Raw genomic sequence first — 22,898 nt, 5'->3', positions numbered from 1 at the left:
CGCACTGTCCAACCAGTTCCAGTGAGATGAACCAGGTACCTCAGTTGGAAATGCATAAATCAGCCATCTTCTGCATTGATCACGCTGGGAGCTGCAGACCGGAGCTGTTCCTATTTGGCCATCTTGGAACAGACTATCAAATATTCCTTTCTTTTAAGTTTGTCCAGCAGAAACTTTGGACATTCCTTGATTATATGTGTTTATATTTTGACAGCATCAGGTCTCTTGGTTGGCTTCATTTCCTTTCTGATTTGTATTTTCTTAGGACAAGACATTCCAGATTCTTATTCCAAAATAGCCACTTAATGATTCTTTAGCACTGTCTAGAATATGGTCACACTGAAATATCTTATCATTGCAAACAATAGATGACACAAGTACAGAAAATTTACTTTCTAACTTGGACATTTCTGTAGTATTTCTTGAGTAATGAGAAGTATTACTTTTTAAAACAAAAAATTACGTTTAATTATAAAAGTAGAAGAAACTAGATCTCTTAATATAATAATTGCCAGGTCCGACCCACAGACCGTGACTGAGTGACAGATGAAAAAAATGCACTCAGACACAGATATCCAGTGAAAGAGTGGGCTAGGGGACGAGGCTGCTCACAGACACTGAGCAGCGTGCTGTAAAGAGTTGTAGCAGCCACGGCCCTGACAGGCTGGCATTGCGGGCATTTATTTGGTACAGATTTAATGACAAAGGATTTGAATCAATACACTTGTGGGTAATTAACATGGTCGGCCCCCAGAGAGAGTAGTCCTGCATGCAGATGATTAAAGGCCAGGTTCCGAGGCCTAAGTAAACTAACTTATCTAGATCAGTTTCTTTACATCTGCTGCTTAACTAACCTAAGCTCTTAAGAGAATTTAGCTGCCTTCAGCCAAATTTTCTTTCGAAGCTTTTGCAAAACCTCCCAGCCTTCCAAGAAGGTTTGCTTCTTTCTATAATTTCCTCTTATAATTTCTCCTACCACCCTGACTGAACTCCTACATCTCCCCCTTTTCTGTTTTTTGCATCAGGTTTTGTTGATTGAAGATTACAGATGTGTGCAGCAACATGTCTGTCAGGCATGGCAGTTATAACTCATACTCCAGCTTTGCATCCTAGAATTAGTAAATAACATAAGACAAACATGAGTATAAATAGCAATATTCCTTTCTAATCAAGGAGGGACCCCCCAGGAGTGGGGGTCTATCCAGGAGGGACGTTCTCGCACACCTTTCCATATGGCTGTTTGTTGGGCATGTAGATCTATGGCATTTAGGGATTCTAGAATTTTAGTTTTAAGTTGCTTTACATCTGCTGTTAAATTGTCATGAAAGGTTCCCCAGAGGTGTTGTTTCACCTCATCCCAACTATGTATCGGTTGATGGAATTGATGGTAGAGAGGTGACACAGATGTGCTTAAGCTCCCAGTCACAGTTTAATTGCTGTGGGAATGCCAGTGCATCTTGTTGCTCACTTACATATTCCAAGGCAGCCTCTAGGGCTTGCAGATGTGCAAGAATCTTTTGATCTGTACCATGCTCTAAGAAGTTTATTAGACACATTTCTGGCCAAATTATCTACAAAAGTAGCTGCTTGTACAGACTTAGTAATAGATGCTACAGCAACACAAGCAGTTGCTAGGATGACTATGGCTGAGACTATAAAGGCTGTAAGTGTAACTATGAATCTTTTGTGTCTGACTTTGGACAGGGAACATTCTAAGGTGGTGAGGGCAGAGGAACCTTGCCAATCACGTGTTAAATTGACTGGTAGGAAAGCCTTAGATTGTCTCCTCAATACCATGACACTAGTAATATTTAAATTAGACATATTATAATTATTGATACAAGTTAGGCAAACCAAGCCTGTCCCTGCAACCGAGTCACAAATCTGGAGTTTTGGGGTGTAACAGAAATATTGGTTCCCATAAGGAAAACATATGGATGGGTAGTGAACATCAGGCACTGATCAGTGTGATTATGGAAAAAGGTCATAGTATAATTGTGAGTGGAATTATGATGTCTCATGCCAGGTGTTAAGGGGGGTCCTAAGATGTCCCAGTCTCCATAAAGTGTCTTGGGGTGGCAGGGACTCTACTTGGGGTCTGGGATATCCCATCCCCCTATCAGTCCAAACTATAGGGGAATGGAACATGGCCACAAAACTGTCATTGATGCCATGATAGACGTGGACATCAGTATGATTGCCCTGCAAATGGCTGTGAGAACTCCAGTCTAAGATGTTATAATTGCCTAACTGGAGTCTATGGGCCTGCCCCCCATGACACCTCCCAGCTAAAGTGGAATCCATTACTTTCCCAGGTTTGTTCTTTATCACAGGGAGGAATGTTTGGGAAACTGGCATTGATTGCATTGTCCACTTTGAGGCTACCTGCAGCTAAGACTGTTAAGGCATTTCCTTTGCCATGATGTAGCCATAATTGTGTTTGGGCAGCTACACAGTAAGGGTTAGAACTTTTATAACTTACACACAGTGTGTGGATAGTGGAGTGATATGAGTGTTACCTGGCACCTTAGTCCAATGTGTGCCATTAATGAGGGACCCCACTGCGGGTAAATCTATCCCTCCTAGGCAAGCAGTTGCATTCTTAGAGGCTGGGAAGGGAGTATCTGCCCAGGTGACACGGTGAAAGAAAGGCAGATCTAAGAGATTAGCCCAATAGAGTGTAGTAGGTACAGGTTGCATACAAAGCGAGAGCATAAAAAGGATCAATGCCCTATGTGAGTTGCAATGTACAACAGAGAGCATAGCAAGGAACAAATTATCTGGACTGAATGGTGTCTGTGTCTGGAGCAGGATTCACTCAGCCTCCTGAGTTGTCTTCTTCAGCATCCCCCAGGTAATGTCCTGGGCTTGTGTCATCTGAGGAAGCTGCATCATCCAGGGCTGTGGGTCCTGCAGGGTCATTTTCTTCATTTCTGGTACTGGATTCGGTCCTAGCCATGCCATGGTATGGTTCAAAGTGTTGTCTTGGAATCCAAAGAGGACCCGAGGGAGTGTGAACACAAGCATATCCTCTTCCCCATGTTAACAATTCATTTGGACCACGCCATACATTACTGTTTACATCTTTCCATAAAACTGCAGGTTTTATATCTTGAGAAGTTTTAGCAAAGTGCTTTTCTACAGCTGATTGAAATTTATCATTTAAATTTTAAAAATTAAGGGTAAATAAGGCTTGTGCCAATGGTGTTGCAGGGTCCTTACTCATATTCCCCCTTTTTTGTTTTCTGAGCATATTTTTAAGGGTGGAGTGGGTATGATCTACTATGGCCTGTCCTTGGGGGTTATACAGGATGCCTGCAGAATGTTGGATGTTCTATGTGTGATGAAATTGTTGAAATTATGAGCTGGCATAAGCCAGACCATTATCAGTTTTAATTTTTGTGGGATGCTCCATACATGCAAAAGTTAAAAGGAGATGTTTAATGACATATTGGGTAGACTCTCCAGGAATGGCACAAGTGCTAATTAAGTGAGAATTAGTATCAATGGATATATGTACATATCTAAGTTTTCCAAATTCAGGGATGTGTGTAACATTTGTTTGCCATAACTGATTAGGTTCTAGTCTTCTAGGGTTAACACCTGTTGAAGGAGGGGATGTGCCTATGAGCTGGCAATCTGGGCATTGCAGGATGATTTGTTTAGCTAGTCTCTGGGTAAGTTGAAATTGTTTAGATAAGTTTCTCCAGCCTTGGTGGAAAAATTGATGTGATTGGCAGACCTGTAGGTCTGCTTGATCATTGCCATAAGCCAATGGGCCAGGCAGTCAGCTGTAGGCTCGAATATGTGTGATAAAAATAGGATGTGTATGTTGATCTAGCAAATGCTGAAGTCAAAGAAAAAGTGCACATAGAGTGGGCTCCAGAGTGGACTTAATGAGGGCTGTCTCAAGGTTCTGCAGCAAATGAACAGAGTAAGCAGAGTCACTAACAATATTGATGGGCTGAGTAGAAAAAGTCTCCAGAGTCAATATTAAAGGTCCAACCTCAGCTCTCTGAGTGCTATTAAATCCAGAATGAGTGAGGGAATTATGCAGTCTCCACCAAACAGCCACTTTTCCATGTTTACCAGAGCCATTAGTAAACAGTGTTAAAGCATTAGGTGTGGGGGATTGAACTATTTTTTAGGCAAAACCACAGAAGTACAAGATAAGAACTGAAGGAGTTTGTCAGCAGGAAGGGCAGGCTCTATATGGCCTGTGTAATCAGACCGTGCTATTTGCAGGTCGATATATAAGGGCAATACTGCTTCACATTGCTTTTTACTTAAAGGAATTCTGATGATATCAGGGTCATAACCTAGTAATAGATTGCATCGTCTGTGGCCTGAATAGATGACTTTACTAACTAACTGTATATAGGGAGAGAAGGGTTTAGTCCCAGTATGTGAGCAAAAAAACCCATTCCAGAAAGCGTAGCTCTGGGGCCATCTGTCCTACTAACCCTGTAGGGGAGTGTTTAGTGGGAAAAACAGACAATTGAACTGAATACCATGGATCAATATGATCTAGTTGCCTCTGAGAAATAGCTTGCTCTACTTCCTCAATTTGCCTTTGTGCTGCAGGAGTTAAATACCTGGGAGAGTCTAGAGCAGCATTGTCTTTTAATATAGAAAACAGGTTCTGTAACTTATCAGTAGTTATGCCCAAGGTGGGGCAAAGCCAGTTAATATTGCCTAGTAATTTCTGATAATCATTTAAGGTGTGTAAGTTGCTAGTATTTAATTTAACCTTTTGAGGTCTTACTGACCACGAAGTTAGTATGTACCCAAGATATTTCCAAGGAGAGGACATCTGTACTTTTTCAGGTGCTATGATTAAACCTCTTAACTGTGTATTCTTTACAACAGAGGCACATAAACTTAAAAGTACTGGATCCATTGGGGCTGCTAGTAAAATATCATCCATAAAATGAATAGTCTTGCAATTAGGAAATTCTTTTCTACTGAGGAGCAAAGCTTGATTTACATGATACTGACACATGGTAGGACTGTTTAGCATCCCTTCAGGAAGCACTTTCCAGTGAAATCGGGGAGCTGGCCCTTCGTTATTTATAGCTGGTATTATAAACACAAATTTTTCTCTGTCCTGTTCTGCAAAGGGAATAGTACAAATGCAGTATTTTAAGCCAATAACTATTATATGCCAATCTCAAGGAATCACTGAAGGGGAGAACACCTGCTCAAGGGGTCCCATAGGTTTCAAATTAGCATTGATAGCATGTTAGTCATGCAAAAGTCTCTATTTACCAGACTTTTTGGGAATGATGAAAATGGGTGAATTCCAAGGTCTTTTTGATGGTTCTATATGGCTGGCTTTTAATTGCTCTTCAACAAACTCATGGGCTCTTTGCAATTTCTCTCCCTTTAAAGGCCACTGTTCTACCCAAATTGGATCTTGAGAGAGCCTCATCAGAGGTAGGGGAGGGATAATAACAGTGGCCATTACTAGAAAGGGGTCCACAGAATGACCTCCCATTGAGCTAATAGGTCCCGTCCCCAAAGATTAGCAGGGATGGGCGTTATTAGAAGTTGTATAACTGCATTTCTTTCCTCTGAATCACAACATGTTAGGGGGTACATGCTCTGCTTGGCCGTGTGAGCTTCCCCAATGCTGACAATTTTTTGTTTCTGAGTGGCCCGAGGCCAAGTTTCTGGCCAGTTTTGATCACTAGTGATTGAAGTATCTTCCCCTGTGTCCAATAAGCTAGTAAAATTCTTATTTCCAATTTTTAAGGTAATCATGGGTCTCTGGTCAGTGATTAATTGATTCCTGTATACTCCTGTGGCTCCTGTGCTTCCAAAACTTCCCTTTCCCCTTTCCTTTCCATGGGTGTTGGGGACCTAGTATGGTAAAAGCAGTAACTGAGCTATCTTTGATCCAGGGGGAAGAATATGCAGACCTTTACATTTCATCATAACTAATATCTCACCTTGATAATCACTATCAATCACCCCGGTGAGCACATTACTTCCTTTACTGGATAGGCTTGATCGCTCTAGGACTAATCCCACTGTTCCCAGAGGCAGTGGGCCCCAGATCCCAGTTGCAACCTTTTTAGGGTCTTCTCCTTCTTTTAGCACTAATTTGTTGGGGCAAAGTAAGTCCAGCTCTGCGCTCCTAGCAGTGGCTGCTCTGAGAGAGAGGACTGTGGGCTTCCCATCTGACCAAAGCAAGCCGCTGGCATTGCCCCAGCTTTTAGCGGGGCCTGAGGCCAGCCCCTCATGAAGTTTCCCGCCTGGTTACTTATGGGGTTGCTGTTTTTGTCAAATTTGGACCTGAATTGATTTGCCCAATATTTCTCCTTTTTACGTTGGGGGCATATAGAAGGAGGTTCTTTTCCTGAGTTACCTTGGTCTTTATTATTGGGGCATTCCCTCTTCACATAACCTGGCTCTCCGCATAGAAAACACTTTGGGTTTCTGTCCCTTTCCACTTTAGGAGGCCTTAATGCCATAGCCAATATTTTGGCTTTGTGTGTTTCAGTCCCCACCAGTTGACATGCTCGTATAAGTTCCTCGACTGTGGCTGCCTTTCCTCTGATTGTCTGCATTGCTTGTTGGCAGTCGACGTTAGCATTTTCACAAGCCAATTGCAAAAATAAGATATCAGCGGTCTGGGCATGACTAATTTGTCTCTTAATTGCCTGGGTTAACTGAATGATAATTTCAACAAATGGCTCCTGAGGCCCTTGTCGAACATTTGTAAAAGATCCCTGTTGAACTCCGCTTTTGGGAATTTGTCAAGCCCTAAGATCGCACAAAGACACATGTGCATAGGCCTGGGGATCAAAGTTTAGTTGTTGTTGTACATCGGCATGGGGACTCCTCCCCTGGAGCATATCAGCATTATGTCTTGCCTAGCCAACTGATTCTGGTAGGCTTGTTGTTCACATGACTCATCATATTCTGCCCTCCAGAGGAGGTATTGGCTGGGCTCCAAAGTTGTTTTAGCTAGCACTGACCAGTCCCATGGGAAGTTGTCTGCCATGGCTTCAATAATTCCTTTCATAAATGGGCTAGTGGCTCCGTTTTCTTTAATACTTTTTCTTAGCTCTTTATAAGAGTTAAAAGAAATGGGTTCATGTACCTGATTGCCTTGTTGATCTTGCACTACCTGGCAGGGTTAGAGTTCCCCTTCTAATGCCGCTTGCCTGAGACAGGGTCCCATAGCTGTAGCGTATCCCTTGTCTTTTTTCCAATTTATTGGAGGAGGGGGCTCAGGCAAAACCTTCATTTCCTCTTTGTTATTTTGGCCCAGTGTTAGCGGGGCTGAGGGATAAGGAGGTGGTAAGGTAGGTGATGGTTCCTCCTCCCTTCCCTTTTTAGGCTCTTCTGCATAGAGCGGGACCACAGCCACCCTAAATAAAGCCCATAATGTTAGAGATGTTACTGGGACCTGTTGCCCTTGTGCATGATGTTGTTTAAGATTTCTCCCCACTTGTTCCCACAGCTCTACGTCTAGTGTACCTTCTTCTAGGAACCATGGGTTATGGGAAACAACAGTTTGCATTAGGTCCCTTAATTGAGCCTGTGAAACTGAGGCTCCACTAGCTTTAAGCAGCTGTTTCAATACTTCTGTATACTGTTGCTGTTGAGCTGATAACTGTTGTCCCATGATGAAACCCTAACCTGAACAATTCCCTTGAACTTGGAAATCCCTAGTGGGCACCAATGACTTACTGACTTACTGACTGCACAGTCTCTTCACCTTTGTTTTCAAGGGTTCTGTCGTGAACCGTTGCAGCATTCCTCATGCGGGCCATCACCTGCTGGGTTCAACCTGCAGATCGTGACCAAGTGACAGATGAAAAAATGCACTTAGACACAGGTATCCAGTGAAAGAGTGGTCTAGGGGACTGGGCCACTCACAGACACCAAAGAGTGTGCTGTAAAGAGTTGTAGCAGCTGTGGTCGTGACAAGCTGGTGCTGCAGGCATTTATTTGGTACAGATTTAATGACAAAGGCCTTGAGTCAACACACTTGTGGATAATTAATATGGTCGCCCCCGGAGTAGTCCTGCATGCGGATGATTAAAGGCCAGGTTCGGAGGCCTAAGTAAACTAACTTATCTAGATCAGTTTCTTTACATCCCCTTCTTATCTAACCTAAGCTCTTAAGAGAATTCAGCTGCCTTCAGCCAAATTCTCTTTCGAAGCTTTTGCAAAACCTCCCAGTGTTCCAAGAAGGTTTGCTTCTTTCTATAACTTCCTCTTATAATTTCTTCCACCACCCTGACCAGACTCCTACAAATAATTAGTTGGTAGCGCAGACTTTAAAGCTAATGTTTCCATTCAAATTCAAATGGAATGTAGGCCATTGGACTGCAAGTTCCTTAAGGTAATGAGTTACATCTTATTCATCTTTCTATCCTGAACACCAAGAAAGTGTTTGAGCACCCTACAGGTGCTCAATAAGTGCAGTATTGAAAGGATGAATAATAACACAAATGTATTAAATGCTAATATAATGGAAATCATAGACATCCCCATGGAGTTATCTTCTTACTAGATCACTCAAATGTTCTCATTCCAACCTCTAAATCCCTGAACATAATTTTTCAATAGATTTCTACCATGACTGAATATACCCAGCTTTTCTGTTGAACCACATAAAATTCATGTTTCTGTAGAATGGCCAAATAATAGCTATTACCAGTGACTTATCCTAAATAGATCGAGGTTAATGTTAATTTTTTGTTATATATAATTTGATAGGGGTAAAGTAAAGAAAATGAAACAGGTGGATGGTCCCTCAAATGAAATAACCTCATCATGTTTCCACATTGCTGGAAAGTGGTTGGATTCAGGATGGGAGATATTATCACTTGTTAGAGACACAGGAAGCATTTGTGAGTGGATCAGCAAACCCTAATCAGACATATTTTGTTTCTGAACCACTCATGCTAATGTTAATGGCAGTCTAAAGGGAGGAGAATAAGAATTTGGATTAGAGTTCTGGAACAAATACAGAATGCTGTAGAGTTATATAGTTCTCTCTGAAAATTGAACTGTATAGATGCACAATATTTCATTTTGTACTTGAGATTTTAAAAGACACTACATAGTTCCATTTATCATAGGAAATGCAAGCTAAGAAAAGGAAGTTCTACTTGAATCAGTGATAACCATTCTGGGCAATGATTACTCAAGTAACTGGCCAATCTCTTGGTTTCAGTTATCCCACTGAAACCTTTCTTTCTGGAAATAATGTGCTTTTTGGCTGGCATCGTTTGGATTCTTAGAAATGTCGGATTTTCCTACCTTTTATCTCCAAATAAACAAACATGGGAGTATTTTATTGGTAAAGCAAATGCTGGATACAAGATATGCAAGTTTCTGCGTGGCATATTTGAGGCAGCAAATATGCTTAGAACAATGTATTTCAAACTTTTTTACTGCAAACCTCAATAGGAAATTTATTGCATATCATGACCCCAACACACACACACGCACACACACACACACACATACACAACTGAAACAAAAGTTTCATAAAGTAGTACTTACCTTTGATATTCAGGATTCATACTAATAACATTAGTGTGAATGAATGTTTATTTTTATTTTATTCTATTTTATTAAAAAATAGCCACAACCCACTATATTAGTTTCCTGAAGCACCAGTAATTCCCCACCAATAATTGGGAAACAAGAAACAATTCATATATAAACCCATAACATTTGTATTTCAATAAGAGCTGATACAAAAAAATGTAAACAGGTACAGTTGTCTACAGAAATGAAAACTTGTGGGAGAACCTCCTTAGTGGAACAGAAAGCCTCTGCAATATTTTTTGAACAATTGGAGGAAATTTAGAAGGACTGCCTGAGGGTGGGATTTTATTATTGTTTAATCTAGGTTGTTTGGAAGCAGATGCCTTCTATAACTTCTATTTACTGTGTTTCAGATCTACATATGTAATGTTATTTTGATTATTTTTAAAATGTATCATCTATTTTCTGAGACCTTGTTATTGCTAACCATGGTTTTAATAATCATAGTATTTTTTCAGAAATGCAATTCTCGTGACTTGCAAAGGATTACTAAAGATATATAAAACAATCTATTGCTGACCATGTCTATACATATGTGTACAGTCAGCCCACAGTATCTAAAAGGGGAATGGTTCCAGGACCATTGCAGATTACTAAAAGCTGCAGATGATCAAGCCCCTGTATAAAAGGGTGCGGTATTGCATGTAACTAACACACATCCTCTCATATACTTTAAATCATCTTTAGATTGCTTTTAATACCTAATACAATGTAAATGCTATGTAAATAGTTGTTATATTGTATTATTCTATTTGTATTATTTTTATTATTGTATTATTATTTATTTTTATCTTTATATTTTTAATCCTCAGTTGGCTGAATCTGCAGTGGTTGAATCTGGGTTGGCTCAGTTCACAGACCTGAAACCCATGGATATGGAGGCTTGACTGTATCTGTATCTATATTTATGTTTTCTGTATATAAGTAAATATATATATATATATATATAACATTAAATGGTCATAAGTCTAAAAGCAAAGCAGGGAAAGGATATAGGGAGTGCTGGAGGGAAACAGTTGTAATTTTACAATGGTCAGGGAAGGTCTCAATGAGGTCACATTACCTAAAGTGAGAAGAGTGAGCCATGTGAATGAATATCTTGAGGAAGAGTTTTTAAGACAGAGGGAACTGTGACTGCGAAGAACTTGATACAGAGGCTGTCTACTGTGTTGAAAGAGGACCAAAGGGGCCACCTGGGTGAGGCAGAGTGAGTGAAAAGATGAGTAGTAGGAGATACCAGAGAGGTCACCCTGGGCCAATTGTACAGGATGCTGTGAGTCACAGTAATGATTTTGGCTTTTACTTGGAGTAAAATGTGAAGCCTCTGGAGAGTTGGGAACAGAGGAATCATATAATTTATCCTACAATTGGATACGATCTCTCTGGCTGCTGTGTGCTCTATAGACTGAATGAGGGATAAGGATAGTATGGGAGAAGGGAGACCATTTACTTGGCCTTGCAAGAATCTATACAAAAGATGACAAAATCTTACATTTTGAAATTGAAGATATCTAGGTGGTAGCAATGAAGTGGGGAGAAGTGGTAGGATTATGGATTTATATTGAAGGTGCTGCTGAGAGTATTTGCCTACATATTGGATATAAGTGTAATAAAAATAGAGGAGTCAAGGATGACTCCAAGGATTTTGACTTGAATTGCTGGAAGAGCTCTAATAGATGAATTAAACAATAATGAACACCTCAATGACAAAAAACACCAAAATAGAATTGAAATTTAACAAAGAGTGATTTTTCTTTTTAAGCAGTATTTTCTAGTACACTTTAATTGAGGAAAAGTGCACAAATCATAAGTATACAACTGCAGAAACTTTCACAAACTAAGCAAATACAGCATGTAGCCAGAACCTAGATCAAGAAACAGAACATCACCTGCACTCAAGAAGCACTCCAAAAAGTCATTATTTTTAAAATTAACTCTGTATTTATCTTAAACTTTTTCTAAATAGCAGTTGATGTAGAGCAACAAACCACAGAGCGGAGGAATCTTCAGTAATAAGGGGAAGAAGTATTAAGAAAGTCATCCTGCAATCCTGTGATGGGAATTAGTCACCCGCTTCATCTCATGAAATTCATACTGAAAAGTTCTTTCCTAATAATACAATGTGAGACAGGCAGATGGTAAAAATAGATACATTTTCCTGCATAGGTTTCAGAGTTAGAAAGTTCACAGGAGTTGCTAAAAAGAAAAGAACCCTGAGTTGACAAAAAAAAAAAAAAAAAAAAAAAGCTTTAAAAAAGTCAAGTTGAATATACTAAGGTCAAATCATTTTTACTTTTAAAGTAAAATATTATCTAGAAAGGCTGGTAATGATGAGCATCTGAATAAGAAGCTTTAGATGCTGAGACTAAAAACAGAACATGCAACACAGAAACTATGGTTTTCTCAGAAGTTACATATGAAAAAAAAATGAGCCAAATTGGGTGTGTGAGAGGCTGGAGAGAGAAGGACAGGAAAAATAGGAAATAAAATTAAGTTCCTAGGTGACTACTTCAGTCTCCCACACCAAAAAAAAAGTACTTTGGAAATAAAAATCTTACATTTTGAAATTGAAGATATCTTCTGTAGATTCTGAAAATGCAAACTAATTATAGAAATTTTTCATTTCCTTGTTTTGGTAGCATTGAAAATGTTAAGTACATCTAAAAAGTCGCTGTTTTTATATTTGGTTAAAAAAATGGCTGTCAAAACACATTCATGTGACCTTTCAGTCAACGATGGACTGAATATACGATGGTGGAACCATAAGTTTATAAGATTATAATACTGTATTTTTACTGTACCTTTTCTATGTTTAGATACACAAATACTTAACCATTGAGTTACAATTGCCTTCAGTTTTTAGTACAGTAACAAGCTATACAGGTTTGTAGCCTAGGAGCAATAAGCTTTACCATGAAGCCTAGGTATGAAGTGGGCTGTACTATCTAGGTTTGTGTACCTACACTCCATGATGTTTGCACAATGACGCACAATGACGAAATCACCTAATGACACATTTCTCACAGTGTATCCCCATCATTAACTGATCCGTGACTGTAACAGAAATTCAGCGTTAGGAAGAGCAAATCTTGATTTCTTTATTTAAAAAAAAACTAAGAAAATTACATGCTACAATTATTATATTGAGATTTTTTATTTTTGTTTATTTATTTTTGCCTCCCAGTACTCATTAGCCCTTCTTTGGGTAAGACACACCTATTTTGTCCCGAGGAAATTATTTATTCCTGATTGTGTACAGTCTGTAAGGGGGAAGTTAAAGTACCTTAAACTCCCTTGACAGCAAATGGACCTGTGCCCCAAAGGAAGCGAATTACGCTCTCTCTCTCTCTCTCTCTCTCTGGTATATTAATTGTGAGCTAAGTGACTGAAGACAGTATGTGGTTAATGCTGGTTCATTGAGGAGGTTGCCCACCAAAGACAGTGTCCCTCATTTCCTGAACCTGCCTTCATTCCTGCTGTTTTTGAGATCGGTTCCTCAACTTTTCTTTCACCTCTAGGAGCCACCTTATGTCCTTTAACTTTCTTTTTTTGCCAGAGATAATCAGTTGTTTTCTATATCTTGCAATCAGAGAATACCAACTGATAACATTCTAATACTATTCATCACAGAAAGACTCCCTTTCCAACATTTAACTAGCAACGACAATTTGGCTGAATGTTGAATGAACATTTAGAAGAAGAGGAATTTTTTTTTGCTATTTATTTATTTATTTATTTTTCATTATACTTCAAGTTCTAGGGTACATGTGCACAACGTGCAGGTGTGTTACATAGGAATACATGTGCCATGTTGGTTTGCTGCACCCATCAACTCATCATATACCTTAGGTATTTCTCCTAACGCTATCTCTCCCTCAGCCCCCCACCCCCAAACAGGCCCCGGTGTGTGATGTTCCCCTCCCTGTGTCCATGTGTTCTCATTGTTCAACTCCCACTTATGAGTGAGAACATGTGGTGTTTGGTTTTCTGTCCTTGTGATATTTTGCTCAGAATGATGGCTTCCAGCTGATGAGGAAATATTTTATATTTATAAATAGAAATGTTTTAAGGAAAAATATTAATTAGTGACTTCCTATTTGAGATACATAAATATTTAAGAATAAATTTGATAATTACTAATTTATATGTATACACACGTGTATGGATGTGTGTGTATAGTAAATGCAGCTATGAAGTTTTTCATTTTAAAAAGACTAAAAGAAGTATGAATTATATTGTTTTCATATTACCACAATTTCTAGAGGGCAAGATCTACCATGCTGTTTATGCATAAGAATTTGATATCTATTCTTTGATGGTGATAAAGGTAGTGAAACTAAACCATAATCCTGCCAGAAAAAATATCCCTGTTGGATGTTTGTGGAGTCTATTTCTTACAATGACTGAAACTTCATAACTATAATATGAAAGTATTTCAAATAACATGCAAGCAGTCATTTAAATTTTTGTTCAAAACAAAACCTTTTTGGGCAAGCATGTGAATTTTGAAGTAAGAGACTTAGGTTCAGACCCTAACTCCTAGCTCTGTAGCAATGAGAAAGTTAATTGTCTGCCCTGGGCCCAAGTTTCCTCAACAGAAAATTGAGAATACTTACCTTATTTCTAAAGTATCCTTGAAAACTATCACTTGATATTATTAATAATTATGTTCATAGATAAAAACTAGTATTTCCAGACACTACTTGTATCAGAAATCAGTTTATAAAATTTGCATGTTTGGAAGATAAACTTCGAAGCAAAAAGATTTTCATATTTAAATTCAAACCATGGCTATCTAGAAGTTGAGATTTTTTTTTTAAAGGAGAGTTTTTATTTTGGAAATAATTTAGAAAATTACTTATTTCTGATTGGAAAAAAGACATCTGTAAGTATTTAATGCTGACAACACAGGATGCAGCTGTGCAAATATAATTTTTTATCATTCTTCTCAGGCAATATAGAAAAAAAAATTTAGAACACTAAGAAATGACTAGAAACATTGAAAAGCCAACTAAGGTGCTTTCAATAATTGGCAGACAGCAGATAAATGAGCCTGTGAATTACAGCCAAAGAAAGCCTCCTTCATATTGATTTAAATATATATTGATCTTATTCTGCCCAGAAAAACTACTCTACTTGATATACCTAAATATTCTTGATATCATCTTCCTTAATTTTACAGGCTGTAGTTCTATTACTTTGAGTCTGATACTGTGTCTTTTGATGTCAGTTAACACACTTGACAATTCAAAACCAGAAAACAGAGATATCAGGTATACAAATCATCTAGATATTTTATCTTTAAAAAGCCAACTTAAAGAGACACTCATGCTTGGAATCCTGGATTCCTGAAATTAGGTCTCCAGAAAATGATAATTCTAAATTCTAAACAAACTGTGACCATCAGGCTTTCAAGAATCACCTGAATAAGAGATCTATTATGTAGAAGGTTTTATATTCAGGAAATCTTCCAACCATTCTAAACTTCATGGTTTATTTTACTCATTTAAGTGATAGTTGTGGCTACATGTTCATATACATTTTATTGCAAAAGCATAATTGTCATCAGATATTTTAGGTATCTTCAGTGGATGTCTACTCACCTTGAGGTATGTTCATGGGTTTATCCAGTCTTCTTTTATTGTTACTGTCCTAATCACCTTTTTAAGAACTAACTTTCTGACACTAGAATGGCCCATATGTTCCATGATGCCAAGAACCACACTGACTTTGTTTACTGCCGTATTCTAGCTAGCAACCATACAGTCTACCACAAAGTTGGTGCTTAATAAATGTTTGTTGAATGATAAATTTCAAACTTGTGGAAGCCCATGCACTTGGTGAGAAACCAACCATGACAGTACTCCTAGATTTGTCTTTATTTTCCTTAGCAGTCTTCTGGTGTTGACACTATCCACTTACAGCATTCTGTCAGGAGGCCTATATGATGACTGGGAAACATGAAGTCTTAAATTACCCAAACTCTGTTTGCCAGGTATTCTTATGCCAAGCCTAGCAATGTACCTGGCTCTGCCTCAAATATTCATGTGTTACTGCAGACACATAATGGAGTGGGTGGGATTATGTGCAAACATGCTTTTGAAATTGTTGAACTATGAAATATTTCAGTGCAATCACATTCACCCATCCTTCACTTAATCTCAGATATCTGTATCTGAAAAATGTAGTCTATTTTATAGCCACATAATTTTTATCAAAAATTAAATAAGTAAGAGGCAGAGATGGTGCCCTCCCATCCCTGGAGCCAGCTCTACACATTGTCCACTATAAAACAAAAAAGAAGAAAGAAAAGAAAAGGAAAAAAGAAAAGAAGAAAAAGAAAGGAGAGAGAAAGCTAGCCAAAATCATACAATGAACATTTCTAATATTTTGATTCCTCCTGTCGCCCTTTCCCCAATTATTCCTCAAGAAAGGAAAGGGGACACTCAATATTTAAGTGTCCCTATGTGACAGATGCTTTATGTGTAGGATCTAATTTAACACTTACAACAATGCTGGCATATAGATATTACTTACACTAATTTACACATGAGACTCCTGGAAATGAAGTGAACTTCCCAAATTAGTGAACATCAGAGCTAGAATTTGAATCTTTGCCTGTTTGATTCTAAAACCTATGTATTATATCTCAATATAATAAATGTGCACTAAAGTTTACTACCCTTAAAGAAATATCAGACCTGTTTAACCATTTTTTTTTCTCACCTGTATTTTAATTACTGTGCTGTTTTTAGACTTTTTCATGGTGAGAGCAGAATAGTGTGGGGACACCATTAAGGGAACTTTTCAAAAAGGGAATTTATAATGTGTAGCTAAAAACTATGTAAGTGTTTAAGTATCTATTTTGCTACTTCAGTTTCACAGATTATTTAGTTCCAAACGTCAGAATTATTGAAATAAACTTTTCACTGTGTAGAAATTTTCTCTCAAGAAAAAAACTTCCTTGCTTTTTGAAAGTATTATTGGAGCAACCTAAAGGGTAGTACAGAAGCCTTGTTAGAACAGATTACTTCAGTCAGCAACTCTGTACAGACACAATCTGAAAGATTTGTGAATTTGGGTAAACACTTCTGGATACCGAATATTTCTGGGTTCCAGCCTGGTTTAGGGGCATATTTTAAATAAACAGGTATCAGTCAGTGCTCTTTTCTATCTGTGACTATAATTTCTTAAACTGTTGAAAGAATGGGCTAACCTTTCCATGCAGCACAAACATAATCATTCCCCATGAGTTATTTGGGCTGGGGATTAGATATAATTTTGTTGTCTATTATTTCATAAAATTAGTTTAAAAACCAATAACAGTATGTAATATGATGTTTGCTTCTAAATGTTTCCTGGAAACTCATTCATATTTATATGTCCACTTTGCATATTTTTACTCATAGTAAGTATGCAGTATATATTTAATTGAATTATAATCTTATATTTTGTCACAGTTGTACACAAATTGCAATCCTTTCTACTGTAATCAGATATACTACATCTAAAGCAGAATGAATTTTGTATATTTCATTAATTACCTTTTTCACATATAGGGATTTATTTTAAATAAATTGAATTTGGAAACTTTAAGACACTAATAGTATTTATTTTTATTTTACCTTCCAGCAAGGAGAAAAGAAAGAAAACCAACTTTTATTGATACTTATTATGTGCTGTTCCAAACAACTTGCACAAATATTATCAGTCATAGCGTTGTTCATATACCAGTAGATGGTGCTATTATTACCTAACTTCACTAAAACCATACCATCTTGCTTTTGCTTACATTCATTGCAGTGAGTTTTAGGTTGCAAAGCTTATACATCCAAATAATGATTAGCTATTTTGTTAATATGAAATAAAAATTATATTTTAGAACTATGGAATTTAGAATAGTGTCCAAATAGCAACCTATGTCTTGAATTTTCTTCATACAAATTCTTCCTGATGGGAAGAAGCAAGAACCTTCTTCCTCTAAAATCCAGTCACTGATCTTGAATTGATCCCTGAGGGTCATGTAGAAACAATCTGTTAATTTATTATTCAGTAATTATTCATGGAGCATATTCATTTCCTAGGGTTGTTGTAACAAAGTACTGCAAACTGGGTTGCATATAACAACATATATTTATTTTCTCCCAGTTCCAGAGATTAGAAGAACAGAATCAATATGTTAGCAGGGACATCCTCTCCCTGAAGGCTCTAGGGCAGAATCTGTTCCATGCCGTTTTCTTAGCTTCTTGTATTCCCAGCAATCCTTGGCATTCCATGGCTTATAGGTGCATCACTTCCATTTCTGCCTCCATCATCCCATAGTGTGTGTCTGTGCATTTCTCTTTTTTATTTTTATTTTATTATTATTATACTTTAAGTTTTAGGGTACATGTGCACAATGTGCAGGTTAGTTACATATGTATACATGTGCCATGCTGGTGTGCTGCACCCATTAACTTGTCATTTAGCATTAGGTATACCTCCTAATGCTATCCCTCCCTCCTCCCCCCACCCCACAACAGTCCCCAGAGTGTGATGTTCCCCTTCCTGTGTCCATGTGTTCTCATTGTTCAATTCCCACCTATGAGTGAGAATATGTGGTGTTTGGTTTTTTGTTCTTGTGATAGTTTACTGAGAATGATGATTTCCAATTTCATCCATGTCCCTACAAAGGACATGAACTCATCATTTTTTATGGCTGCATAGTATTCCATGGTGTATATGTGCCACATTTTCTTAATGCAGTCTATCATTGTTGGACATTTGGGTTGGTTCCAAGTCTTTGCTATTGTGAATAGAGCCACAATAAACATACATGTGCATGTGTCTTTATAGCAGCATGATTTATAGTCCTTTGGGTATATACCCAGTAATGGGATGGCTGGTTCAAATGGTATTTCTAGTTCTAGATCCCTGAGGAATCGCCACACTGACTTCCACAATGGTTGAGCTAGTTTACAGTCCCACCAACACTGTAAAATGTTCCTATTTCTCCACATCCTCTCCAGCACCTGTTGTTTCCTGACTTATTAATGATCGCCATTCTAACTGATGTGAGATGGTATCTCATTGTGGTTTTGATTTGCATTTCTCTGATGGCCAGTGATGGTGAGCATTTCTTCATGTGTCTGTTGGCTGCATAAATGTCTTCTTTTGAGAAGTGTCTGTTCATGTCCTTCGCCCACTTTTTGAGGAGGTTGTTTGTTTTTTTCTTGTAAATTTGTTTGAGTTCATTGTAGATTCTGGATATTAGCCCTTTGTTAGATGAGTAGGTTGTGAAAATTTTCTCCCATTTTGTAGGTTGCCTGTCCACTCTGATGATAGTTTCTTTTGCTGTGCAGAAGCTCTTTAGTTTAATTAGATCCCATTTGTCAATTTTGGCTTTTGTTGCCATTGCTTTTGGTGTTTTAGACATGAAGTCCTTGCCCATGCCTATGTCCTGAATGGTAATGCCTAGGTTTTCTTCTAGGGTGTTTATGGTTTTAGGTCTAACGTTTAAGTCTTTAATCCATCTTGAATTGATTTTTGTATAAGGTGTAAGGAAGGGATCCAGTTTCAGCTTTCTACATATGGCTAGCCAGTTTTCCCAGCGCCATTTATTAAATAGGGAATCCTTTCCCCATTTCTTGTTTTTCTCAGGTATGTCAAAGATCAGATAGTTGTAGATATGCGGCGTTATTTCTGAGGGCTCTGTTCTGTTCCATTGATCTATATCTCTGTTTTGGTACCAGTACCATGGTGTTTTGGTTACTGTAGCCTTGTAGTATAGTTTGAAGTCAGGTAGCGTGATGCCTCCAGCTTTGTTCTTTTGGCTTAGGATTGACTTGGTGATGCGGGCTCTGTTTTGGTTACATATGAACTTTAAAGTAGTTTTTTCCAATTCTGTGAAGAAAGTCATTCTTATAGAGACACCAGTTATATTGGATTAGGGCGCCTCCTAACGATATCATCTGAACTTCATTACCTCTGTAAACATCCTATTTCCAAATATCACATTCACAGCTACTCTGGGTTAGGATCTCAACATATTTTTTGAGAGACAATTCAACTCAGAACACTGAGTCTGTATTCTACTATGGGGTTTGGATTAGTAACTGAGGAGCAAAAAGGAGAACACAGAGATGAAATAACTCCACTTTGAAGGATCTCAGTGGAAAGAAAAGTCCATAAATGATCAGTACATGTTTAAAATAGATAAGCCAAAATGTTACAAGAATGTAGAGGAAGAAGTAACCCAGATTAACTAGGTAAGTGGACCAAGACTTCACAGAGGAAGTTCATTCTAGCTGGGTTTTTCTTCCTCTCATTAATTTTCTGCTTGATTATAAAATAACTCCAAATTCAATGTTGATCATTGGAGAATATGAAAAAGATAAAGCAAATAAAAATTATGTATTGAACTTTCACCCAACAATACAATAGCTACTAATTTAGTGAACATTTTTCAGTGTTTTTCCTATGCATAAATAAAAACTTTAATGCAAAAAAGCCAGATTTAACATAATGTTTTGTAAACCTTTTTTTTAAAGTTAATAAGACCCCGATAATATATTTTTTAATTCATTAAAATATTCCTTTTAGGTGTTTTTTGAGTTATATAGTAGTCCGTTTTGCAAATAGATCTCAATTTACTTAAACTCTGTTACAGAAATAAAACATTGTTTTAAATTTTTTACTCTTAGAAATAATGCAGAACTTTTCATCATCATGATCAAAATATTCCATGCACCACTGAATATTTTCTAAGAGTAAACTATAAGCAATTGAATTATTGGATAAAATAATTTAAAAAACTATTTAGATAAATATTACCAAATTGCCCTCCAAAAACTACCTTTAATTTCTCTTACTGGTAAAGAATCTAATTCACTGCCTTGTCAACATTGTGTATTTTTTAAAATCTTGGATGTTTGATTGGTCAAAAATTATATATTGATTTGATTTTCATATCTTTGACTTTTACTGAGGAAATTTTTTTCATGTCTATTGATCATATATATTTCTGCTTTTATCAATATTCCAAAAGATAAGATTCATGAAGTCGAATACTTTACCTGTGTTTTTTAAAGACAGATACTTCTACACAGCAAAAGAAACAATCAACAAAGTAAACTGACAACCTGCAGAATGGGAAAAATATTTACAAACTATGCATCTGATGAAAAGCTACCATCTGGAATCTACAAGAAAATCAAACAACTCAACAAAATAACCCCATTAAAAATAACTCCATTAAAATATGGGCAAAGGACATGAAACAGACATTTTCCAAAAGAAGACATACAAGTGGCCAACAAACATAGGAAAAAATGCTCAACATGACTAACCAGAGAATGCAAATTAAAACCACAGTGAGATACCATCTTACACCAGTCAGAATGGCTATTGTTAAAAAGTCTAAAAACAATAGCTGTTGGTGAGGATGCAGAGATAAGGGAATGCTTATCCACTGTTGGAGGGAATGTAAATTAGTACAACCTTTATGGAAAACTGTATGGAGATTTCTCAAAGAATTAAAAAATAGAACTACCATTTGATCCAGGAATCCCATTACTGGGTATATACCTGAAGGGAAAGAAACTATTATATCAAAAAGATACTGGCATTCAGATGTTTATCACAGCCCTATTCACAATAGCAAGGATATGGAATCAACCTAAGTGTCTATCAATGGAGGATTGGATAAAGAAAATGTGAGAAACACACACACCCACACGCACACACACACACACCATGGAATACTACTCAGCAATAAAAAATAAAATCATGTCTTGTGCAGCAACATGGATGGAGTTGGAGTCCATTATATTAAATGAAATAACTCAGAAACAGAAGGTCAAATACCACATATTCTCAGTTATGAGTGGGAGCTAAACAGTGGGTATCATGGATATGCAGGGCGAAATAATAGACATTGGAGACACAAAAGGCGGGAGGGGCCCAGCCCAGTGGCTCATGCCTGTAATCCCAGCACTTTGGGAGGCCGAGGCAGGCAGATTACTTGAGGCCAGGAGTAAAACCAGCCTGGCCAACATTGCTAAACCCCATCTCTACTAAAAATACAAAAATTAGCTGGGTGTGGTGGCATGCGCCTGTAATCCCAGCTACTAGGGAAGCTAAGGCATGAGAATCACTTGAACCTGAGAGGCAGAGGTTGCAGTGAGCCAAGATCACGCCACTGCACTCCAGCCTTGTTGACAGAGTGAGACTCTGTGTCAAAAAAAAAAAAAAAGGTAGGAAGATGGGAGGGTGGGAAAGGAGTGAATATTGAACAATTCCCTACTGGGTATGATGTTCACTATTTGAGTGATGGGTACACTGAAAGCTCAGGCCTCACCACTATGCAACATATGTGTGTAAGTAACCTGCACTTGTACCCCACAAATATATAAAAATTTAAAGAATTCAAGTATATATAAATATGGAGCTGGAGGCCATTATCCTAAAGGAAATAACTCAGAAACAAAAAGTCAAATGTCACATATTCTCACTTATGAGTGGGAGCTAAACAACAGGTACCATGGACATGTAGAGTGGAATAATAGACACTGGAGACTACAAAAGGTGGGAGGGGCCGGGCGTAGTGGCTCAGGCCTGTAATCCCAGTAGTAGGCATACTGCATTTATTGAGCAAGTACAAAACAAATATTTATTGAATGCATTCAGGCATTACTTAATTTCTTTTTTAAGAAATTAAAAAATCAATGTGTTTGGATTTTTAAGCAATGTGTTTGTATTTTTCTTATTAAATAGTAAGTTCTGTGTATGTTTTACAAATACTTAAATTCCCAATTGTGTTGTTGAATATTTTCCCCACATTTTTGTTTGCCATTAAGTTTTGCTTAATATGTTTTTGGTTGATTAAAAATTTTTATTTTTATTTCTTGTAGCAAAATCAGATATTATTTTCCCTATTCATCATGTCTTTGGTGTTTTCTGAAAAAGACTTTATTCTTAGGTTAACCATTCGTTATCAATTGCAGGAAGTAATTTAGAAAGTAATGGTCAAACTCATTTTCTCTCAAATTCTTAATATTATAGGATCATTTCCTAAGTGATTTAAAATTCCAGCTTCGACATGAGTTTTTAAAAGCAGAGACCCATCCCTCTCCCTCTCCCGTCTCCCTCTCCCTCTCCCTCTCCCGTCTCCCTCTCCCTCTCCCGTCTCCCTCTCCCTCTCCCGTCTCCCTCTCCCTCTCCCGTCTCCCTCTCCCGTCTCCATCTCCCTCTCCCTCTCCCTCTCCCTCTCCCTCTCCCTCTCCCTCTCCCTCTCCCGTCTCCCTCTCCCTCTCCTTTCCACGGTCTCCCTCTCCCTCTCCTTT

At 37.8% G+C, this 22,898-nt stretch overlaps 1 long non-coding RNA gene across 1 annotated transcript in view; it reads left to right on the top strand.

Annotated features, from left to right (window-relative positions):
• The window catches only part of LOC107975927 (uncharacterized), an 84,130-nt gene extending 61,674 nt beyond the window's left edge, over window positions 1-22,456 (top strand). The window contains exon 3 of the long non-coding RNA XR_008549056.2: window positions 20,646-22,456. This is a non-coding gene — a long non-coding RNA (uncharacterized LOC107975927). The remainder of the gene's footprint in view (window positions 1-20,645) is intronic.
• Window positions 22,457-22,898: the final 442 nt, after the last annotated feature.

The sequence above is a fragment of the Pan troglodytes genome, chromosome 6, assembly GCF_028858775.2.
Source record: "Pan troglodytes isolate AG18354 chromosome 6, NHGRI_mPanTro3-v2.0_pri, whole genome shotgun sequence".
NCBI classification, from domain to species: Eukaryota; Metazoa; Chordata; class Mammalia; order Primates; family Hominidae; genus Pan; species Pan troglodytes.
This window is presented reverse-complemented; position numbering and strand designations above follow the sequence as displayed.